This window comes from Sceloporus occidentalis, unplaced genomic scaffold (assembly GCF_023333645.1).
Source record: "Sceloporus occidentalis isolate IW3139 unplaced genomic scaffold, rSceOcc1.0.p SCAF_558, whole genome shotgun sequence".
Lineage (NCBI taxonomy): Eukaryota > Metazoa > Chordata > Lepidosauria > Squamata > Phrynosomatidae > Sceloporus > Sceloporus occidentalis.
In genome coordinates this window covers 11,193-19,881 of record NW_028317538.1, presented here as the reverse complement: position 1 = coordinate 19,881, position 8,689 = coordinate 11,193, and the positions used below count along the sequence as shown (strand labels likewise).

The 8,689-nt window shown below is 42.0% G+C and overlaps 1 long non-coding RNA gene across 1 annotated transcript; it reads left to right on the top strand.

The window, feature by feature from the left end:
- The first annotated feature begins 215 nt into the window (after window positions 1-215).
- Window positions 216-2,940, top strand: LOC149271121 (uncharacterized). The gene is made up of 4 exons (XR_016279779.1): window positions 216-378; window positions 712-862; window positions 1,004-1,138; window positions 2,821-2,940. It is a non-coding gene; the product is annotated as an uncharacterized LOC149271121 (long non-coding RNA).
- The last annotated feature ends 5,749 nt before the right edge of the window (window positions 2,941-8,689 follow it).

The following is an 8,689-nucleotide window of genomic DNA, read 5'->3' as shown; positions in this document are numbered from 1 at the left end:
CAAATTGTGTTCTTCAGAAGCCTCTGGGGAAGGGCAGTTTCAATTTTTACACAGATGGAGGGCTACATTGCGCACAGGAGGGCTGCCTGGGGCCATGATTTGCCCCAAAGCAGTAGATGACAACAAATTTCAAGTGGTTCTAACTGCTATCAGCTTGACCACTAGAAAACCTGTTAAATGTTTACATGCATGAAGATATATCCTATATCAAGAGTTTCACTTACTTTTGATGAGGTAAAATTGTATTTCTTTCTTAGGCTGTTCTTGGCGTTATTCTCCCAAAAAAGAAGTGGGAACAAAGGAAGATTCCACCAGAAAAGCTCCCATCAAGCCAAATGAAAAAGTTCAGAAAATTTCAGTCCCAGAGGAGGAAGTCAAGTGAGTCTGGAAATAGGTTCTTGGGAGAACAGTTAGAATATGAGAGCTTATCAGGCAAGGGAAATTGGAAGTATAATCCAGTGGCAATCTGAACGCAATCATGGGGTTTAACGTTATTGTGTGATAGACTGCCACATGCAAATTTGGGCAATGGCATGCTATTTTTGGGCAATGGGGAGCCAGTTCGAATGCAATTCATGTAATTTTGCTAACCTGAATGCGTTCTGGCTCCACTTTCTTTTCATTTGAAATTATGAGTAATTCCTCACTTGTGATAAACTCCACGGAAAAGGGGCACCCCCTCATGATTCTCCTCTTTGGTCAAATGGACAGGGTTAATCTCACTTGCCAACCCAAACCAGCCAATTCGGATGTTGAACGGGGCTTGGATGGCCACTCCAATTTGTTACCTGGAGAAGACAAGCTAGGCAGCGGAGCCTTCGAACTAATGCAATCCATCCAACAGCTGAAACTAACCGACAAGGTACAGGAGAAGCCTCATGCACTTTTCATAGTATTTTTTGCATCTGGCTATCTTTCTCCCCACTGAGAATGTACCCTTAAAGCTGTCTATTCCAACTCTATGACATGTGAGATTTTATTTTGTGTATTTTCCCATCCAAAGGTGCTACCAATTAAGACAAAGAAAACACCATTGCGAAAACAGCTCCAAGCCGAGACTGACTACCTCCTGTATTTGGCCAGGGAAAAGAAGCTGAAACAGAAGGTCCAGAAAGAGCCAAAAACCCCACAGAGTCAGGTGGTGCTAGCTTTTGTACTTTCAAAGGAAGTTTTAGCATCAGCCATTGTAGACTTGATCTCCTTCGGCGGATGCAAGGAGGGATCTAAGATCCGTTCTGGGCACCCATTGACTTCATGGATATGAGGATGGAGAACAAGTCTACAAACGTTTATGCTCAGTCTCACAGGTGCTACAAGATGTTTTGTAAATTAAGGCAAGAGTGGTTTAAGTGGGCTATATTTAAACCTATATTCCAAAAATATGGCAAAAGGCCAAAATAAAGCTGTTTCAGGTCACTTTGGAGGTATGCTGTTTAAATGATGCATGTGTCCTAAGAGTCTGGAAGCCGCGCCAAAGCCACGATCCAGTCCTAAGGATCGTGGTGCAGCTTCTGGACTCTTGGGATGCATGCATCATTTAAACAGCATACCTCCAAAGTGACCTGAAGCAGCTTTATTTTGGCAATCATTGCTTTTTCTGCCAAAATAAAGCTGCTTCGGGTCTCTTTGGAGATATGCTATTTAAATGATGCATGGGTCCTAAGAGTCCGGAGGTTGCGCCAAAGCCACACTCCATTCCTAAGCACTGGAGTGCAGCTTTGGTGCAGCTTCCGGATTCTTAGGATGCATGCATCATTTAAACAGCATACCTCCAAAGAGACCCGAAGCAGCTTTATTTGGGCAGTCTGTAACAGGCCATAGTCTCCTTTCCTGTATCCTTTCTTCCTTTTGTCTAGAAGGATTGACAGGTGGTTAAATGCCTGTATTGCAGCCACTCACTAAAAACCACAAGGGTGGGTTCAATCCCAGCTAAGGGGGCCAGCTGCGCCCATACCTGACCCAGAGGGACCTTGAAACTGTGGTACATGCCCTGGTAACATCGAGATTGGACTTCTGCAATGGACTCTACATGGGACAGCCCTTGTACCTAACCCGGAAGCTTCAATTGGTGCAGAACATGGCTGCAAGGCTGGTCACTGGCACGTCCAGGGCCAGCCATATAACACCGGTTCTAAAAAACCTCCATTGGCTGCCCATTTGCTTCCGGGCGCAATACAAGGTGCTGGTAATGACCTATAAAGTCCTAAATGGCTTGGGCCCAGGCTACCTGAAGGACCGCCTCTCCCCATACATTCCGCCTCGCACCCTCAGAACAACTGGGCAGCAACTCCTTAGGGTTCCCGGGGCAAGGTTATCCTCCACTTCCAGGAGGTCTTTCTCCATCGCCGCCCCGGCCCTTTGGAACACGCTGCCCATAGAGCTCCGCTCAGTCACCTCCCTGGCCCAATTCAAACGGGAGTTGAAGACCCACCTGTTTGGCATCGCATTCCCCGATTAGTCCTTATAGGCCCCCCCTGCCATAAGGCCACACAGGCAATGGGTTTCTAACCCGGGGGCATTTGTTGTTGTTTTTCTTTTTGTGTCGTTTGTATTTTAACATTGTATATTGAAACTTTTTATGTAATTTTTAACTGTTGTGAACCGCCCTGATCTTTGGAAGGGCGGTATACAAATAAACCATTTATTTATTATTATTTATTATTAAGCTTGACTCAGGCTTGCATCCTTCCAAGGTTGCTAAAATGAGTACCCAGACTGTTGGGGGCAATTAGCTTACAGTTGTAAACCGCTTAGACACTGTTAGTTCAGTATGAAGCGGTATGTAAATGAAACTGTTTGTTTTGTTTTTGTCTTGATAAGAATCTTGCAAAAACGGAGCAGAAAGACTACAAGATAGATAAAGAAATTCTTGCAAAGAATCAAGAAAAGAAGGAGAAGGAGAGGGAGAAGAAGCAGATGAAAACAGCCCAAGACAAGGAAGAGAAGGTATAGCAACCATAATATGGCTGTTTAAATGTTAAATTAGAACCCTGGCGATCTGGCTTCGATTCCCCTCACTGACAAGGCAATGCCATGCATTCTTCAGGACCAAGAGATTCCTAGAGAGAAAAATGCACTTGCTCTCAGGTTTGCTACTAAGCCTTTCCATTCTCTTTCGCTCTCAACAGGAAAAGAAGGAGAAAACCGCAGTTCGTCATGATCCTTCTCCAAAGGTCCACCAGACGCCGCCTCCTCCTCCTCCTCCTCCTCCTTCTCAGCCAAACAAAAGGCCAGGTAAGAAACCAGGCAGAAGCTGACACACAACACTTTCCATTAGTTCTCATGGCCCGAACAGACAAGCCAAAATAAAGCTGCTTCAGGTCACATTGGAGGTATGCTATTTAAATGCACATGCAAGGCCAGAAGGTGTACCAATGCTGTGCTCCAGTCCTTAGGACTGGAGCTTGGCTTTGACGCAGCTTCCAGCCTCTTAGGACGCATGCATCGTTTAAACAGCATATCTCCAAAGTGATCCAAAGCAACTTTATTTTGGCCTGTCTGTTCGGGCCCTCAGTCAGATATCCAAAGAGATATAATTTTACAATTCAAAAAGGACATTGAGAAACTAGAGTGTGTCTAAAGGAGGGTGACTAAAATTGGGTCTGGAAACCATGCCCTATGAGAAACACCTTAGGGAGGTGGGGATGTTTAGCCTGGAGAAAAGAAGGTTAAGAGGTGATATGATAGCCCTGTTTAAATTATTATTATTATTATTATTATTATTATTATTATTATTAACCTTTATTTATAAAGCGCTGTAAATTTACACATTTATAAATTTACACATTTATATATAATATTTCCTTCCTTTATTAGCAAAGCGAGGCTTTGGACCAAGAGACAGTCATGGGAAGCCTTCCTGCAACAGAACACCCCAGAAGCGGTTGTGCAGCGACTGGGACCACAGGTCAGCTGACGTTTTCATATAGATATTCTTAAGGGTGAAAGGGAAAGATAACATAAAATCTGATTACTTTCCCCTTCAAATAAGTGCACACATTTGTTTTATCTGTAACTACAAAGGAGCGTGGACAAAAGAAAAGAAATATAACAATTGGTCTATCTAATTTTAGTATAATGTATCCCATATAACATAAAACATCTTATAATTTGCAATTTTGGTTCCATCGTACTTATCTAAACACTGTATTCCTTTATTTTATTTTATTACAAAACAAAACAAATTACATTTACCTAAACCACATAACATAAAACATATAACATATATAACATATAACAGAAGCATCTTATCAGAATACACAGTCATCCACCATCCCTCCCTCCCCCCCCCTCAACCCCAACATAAATACCTTTCACTCTCTCCGCTTCGTTCTTCCTAAGACTTTGACAGACATTGACAAGACTTCCTTGGTTTAAACCCTTACCGTTTCAGGTGTATTTTTGACCAAGAAGCTAAATCCCTTTTTATCTCAGTCCAAAGCTTAATATAATTATTTTGAAATAGATCAATATTTCTATTTGTCATAACAATTCCTAGGTATTTAGCCTTATTATTGATTTTAAATCCAGAAATTTTACTCAGTTCCCCCTTCTTATCCTTGCTTAAATTCTTTGTTATAAAAGAGGTTTTAGATCGATTTATCATCTGTATATTCTTGTAATGTGGACAACAATGTCTAGCTTTAAATTCATGTTCTCTTATTCTTACCCCTTTTATCTCAGGGTTAGTTCTAACGTGGTTCAACAATACCTCAAATGCAACAATAAACAAGAGAGGGGATAGGGAACAGCCTGTCTTGTACCACGCTCAATTTTAAAATAACCCGTTCTTTCATTATTTACTATCAGTTACGCCTTTTGTTCAACGTATATAGCAAATAACCAATTGTATAATTTTGGTCCCAGATTCATCCATTCCAGTACTTCTTGTAGATAACTCAAACTAATCCTATCAAATGCTTTCTCCTCATCCACCAAACAGCATAGCCAGCTTCTCATCATTCTGGCGCTCAAATTTTTCAAGGATGTTTAACACTGTCCTAATATTATTTTTACCATGCCTGTTTGGAAGGAATCCACACTCATCTCCGTGTATATGCTTACTTAAAACTTTCATGTTTCTGGCATCCTGGATGTCTTCTTCTGAGGTGACACCTCTCTTTCATTATCTCTTGTTCTGTCCAGGGATGAACCGGACAACAAGCGGAGACGTCTAGCCACTAATAAGCGCATGCTGCCACGTCCTGAGGTCCAAAACTCATGTTGCAGCCCTCCACCTGCAAAGAAGCGTCACCTTGAAACTCCCTGTTGTTGCTGCCATAACACCCCAGTTTGCAGGTTTCCAACACAACAGGGAAAAGATGTCCGGCGGCAGCTGAAGGGAGAAGCCAAGAAGAGGAGAGCAGAGGCCAAGAAGAGGAGAGCAGAGGCCAAGAGGAGAACAGAGGCCAAGAAGAGAACAGAGGCCAAGAAGAGAACAGAGGCCAAGAGGAGAACAGAGGCCAAGAGGAGAACAGAGGCCAAGAGGAGAACAGAGGCCAAGAAGAGAACAGAGGCCAAGAAGAGAACAGAGGCTAGGAAGATAGCAAAGGCCAGGAAGAGGCCAGGAAGAGAGCAGAGGCCACCTGCTTAAGGAGAAAAAAAAAAGACCAGAGCCTGCCCATTCATCTAATACTAACCGGGTGAAAGAACTTGTAGCCTAAGCTTTCATAGACTTGGTTGGCTTCCTACAATGCAAAAAAATGAAGTTTCAAAATGATTGATAGCTGTCAAACTTACTTAGCCCTTCCAATATAGACCTGCCACACCCCTTGACCAATTGGAAGCAGTGCTCTGAACCATCCAACTGTGAAGAGCTGTCCCTTCTTATCCACTGGGGGCTGGTTCCAGGACCCCCTGTGGATAACAAGGCCTGTGGATGCTCAAGTCTCATTAAATACGAGGGGATATTGTGAAGGTGGAGTCTGCAAAATCTCAAAGCTACATGCCTGAAATGCTTGTGTTGGTGCATTACCCCTCGTACAATGAATGACATAGCAAAATATTCCCCCTCTTTAAAATAGTAGCAAACCCACCAAGGTTTGCTACTTGGAATTTATCCTTTGTTTGAAAACTTTCAAGCTGCAAAAGCTTGAACCAGTGGCTAAAAAATCCATGGCTTAGGAGGGGGAACTACTATACACCTTTCCAGTGAATGGTTCCATTAGCCTCAGCGAACTCACGTGGCCTCTTTTTTTCTCTTGCCCTGCAATTCCTGACCAGTAGGTTTTTTTTGACCTGTCTGTTTTCTGATCCATCCAATGTGGGCAAATCTCCAACACCCACGAAATTATCCAAACCGCCCTCCCATCTCTTCCGAGCCAGGCTTGACTTTGAAGGCTGGCAGGAAAGAGATGGAAAAGGCCAGGAGCCTTCCATGCCTTCTCTCCTGAGTTTGACTTTGAAACTTGGCAGAGAAGGGAAGGAAAAGATCCAGCTTTCCCTGACCTTTCTCTGCCAGGCTGGTCTCTCAAATAAAGAGTAAAGCCGCGTGGAGCAAGGAGAGGGGACGCTGGGCCCCCATGGGTTTACTCTAAAATAATGACACATGGGGCAGGGAGGGATCCAGCCCAAGCCCCGGAGCCACAATTCCTGCCACCCAGACTGATCCAGACCATCCAATGGGAAAACAGCCCTTAGACCAATACACTGTAGAGTGAAGCAGTCATGGAGACACTTTTGGCTATTCTATGTAAAAAGGAATGGCCCCATTATTATTATTATTATTATTATTATTATTATTATTAACCTTTATTTATAAAGCGCTGTAAATTTACACAGCACTGTATTAATACTAACGGACCCTTTTAGATCAACTTGGATAAATTCCTTAATTTTGAAGCTTTTGTCTATTGGGTTATCAAGAGATCATGTACTTATGTTGGCTTATAATAAAGCAAAAACTGTTATCACACAGAGAATTAAAGATATTGACCTGCAAACCCACAAAAGCAAAGCAATTCTCTATCCCATAATTGGGGGAACTGAAAGAATTCCATACATGCCAAATACTTTGATAACCTGCACATCCCCAAATTTAGAAGAGCATTTATGCTCGCAAGATTTAATATCATTCCGTCAGCCGTAGTTGAAGGCAAATATAAAAAGATTCCTGCGGCTCTGAGGAGGTTGAGTCAATTGGACATGTCCTTTTTTGTTGCTCCCTTTATCTAGAATCTCATGCCATATATATATATATATATATATATATATATATCTTCTTTTACAACACCTACCTGGCAGAAAAGAGCAATTTTATGTCTTTCAGACTACAAGGAACTAGTAACCGTAAAAGTTGCCAAGTTCTTTGCAGCTGCAATTATCTGCCGTAAAAACTTTTTAATACAGATGAAGTAAGAAAGCTTTAGAGTTTGGCCATAAGGAGCCATCATCTTGCTGTTTTTACATATTTTATCTTTATACCATTTTATATCAAATGTCACAGATATGGCATTGAAAAAGTTTGTTGAAAACTGAATAACTATGCCAATGTTTTAATTTTTTTTCTTTTCCTGAATCTTGAAAAGGTTTTGTGGAATGAGGATGTGGTATCCGACTGTTGACTGTGCCAATGTTTTATAACACTTGACTATGCTCAGATGAATTTAGAGAGCTCAGGATTTTTGCTGTCTTCCAAAATATTGTCAAGTTCATTTTGTCTTTTTGTAATGCCTTCTTCTTTTAAATCTATTTTCAATTTGATTTGTTTTCTCTCTCTCTCTCTCTCTCTGTTAGAATGTTATTAAATACTTTCTTAAGTCTGTGGATAAGTTAATTTTCTAATCCCATGTATGTCCTGACAACCTATGTTCAAGATCTTTTTATGTTGAATATTCCAAAGGTGCCCCTACAAAACATGTTTTAGCATGCAAGAATAGCTGATGTCTTTGCAATGTATCAGTCTAAGGCCTGTCTTCTTACCAGATAGTCCAGACTATGGAGATTATCACAATAGCAAACTGGTAGCCATTTTTGAAAAGGTTCAGCCCACGCTCAGCCTGGACTCAGGTCTGCTTTTTTGCCAATGCGATAATCTCCTATGTGATTCAGAAAGGTCCAAAACCAATTCCTAAAGGTCAGGTCTGATAGGGCGAGTTTGAGCAAGGCTTGTATTCAAGCAAATTGGACCATGTGCTGCAGAGAGGATTGCTATAACTGTCACTAAGCCAAAAATGTAGGACAAAATCTAGACCAAACGGTAGGACAACTGCAGGACAAAACTCAGCCCCAAATGTTGGACATTTAAGGTCGTCCATTTTTCTTAAATGTCCTACATTTTGGGCTGAGTTTTGTCCTGCAATTGCCCTACAATTTGGTGTTGAATTTGTTCCACATTTTGTCACTGGTAATAGTGAACAGTTATGGCACCCCTACATGTGCTGCAGATAGGTTTGCCATAATTGTCCAGTAAGCCAAAATGTAAAACAAACTCTAGACCAAACTGTAGGACAACGGCAGGACAAAACTCAGCCCAAAATGTAGGACATTTAAGCTCCTCCATTTTTCTTATATGTCCTACATTCTGGGCTGAGTTTTGTCCTCCAGTTTGGTTTGATTTTGTTCCACATTTTGTCCCAGGTTTCAGTGGACACTTACGGCAACCCTAGTTGCAGATTTACCCTCTTTGGATGGATCGACAGGGCTACTGATCATGGGTTGCAGGGCAGGATAGGGGGGGTGGGGGGGTGGG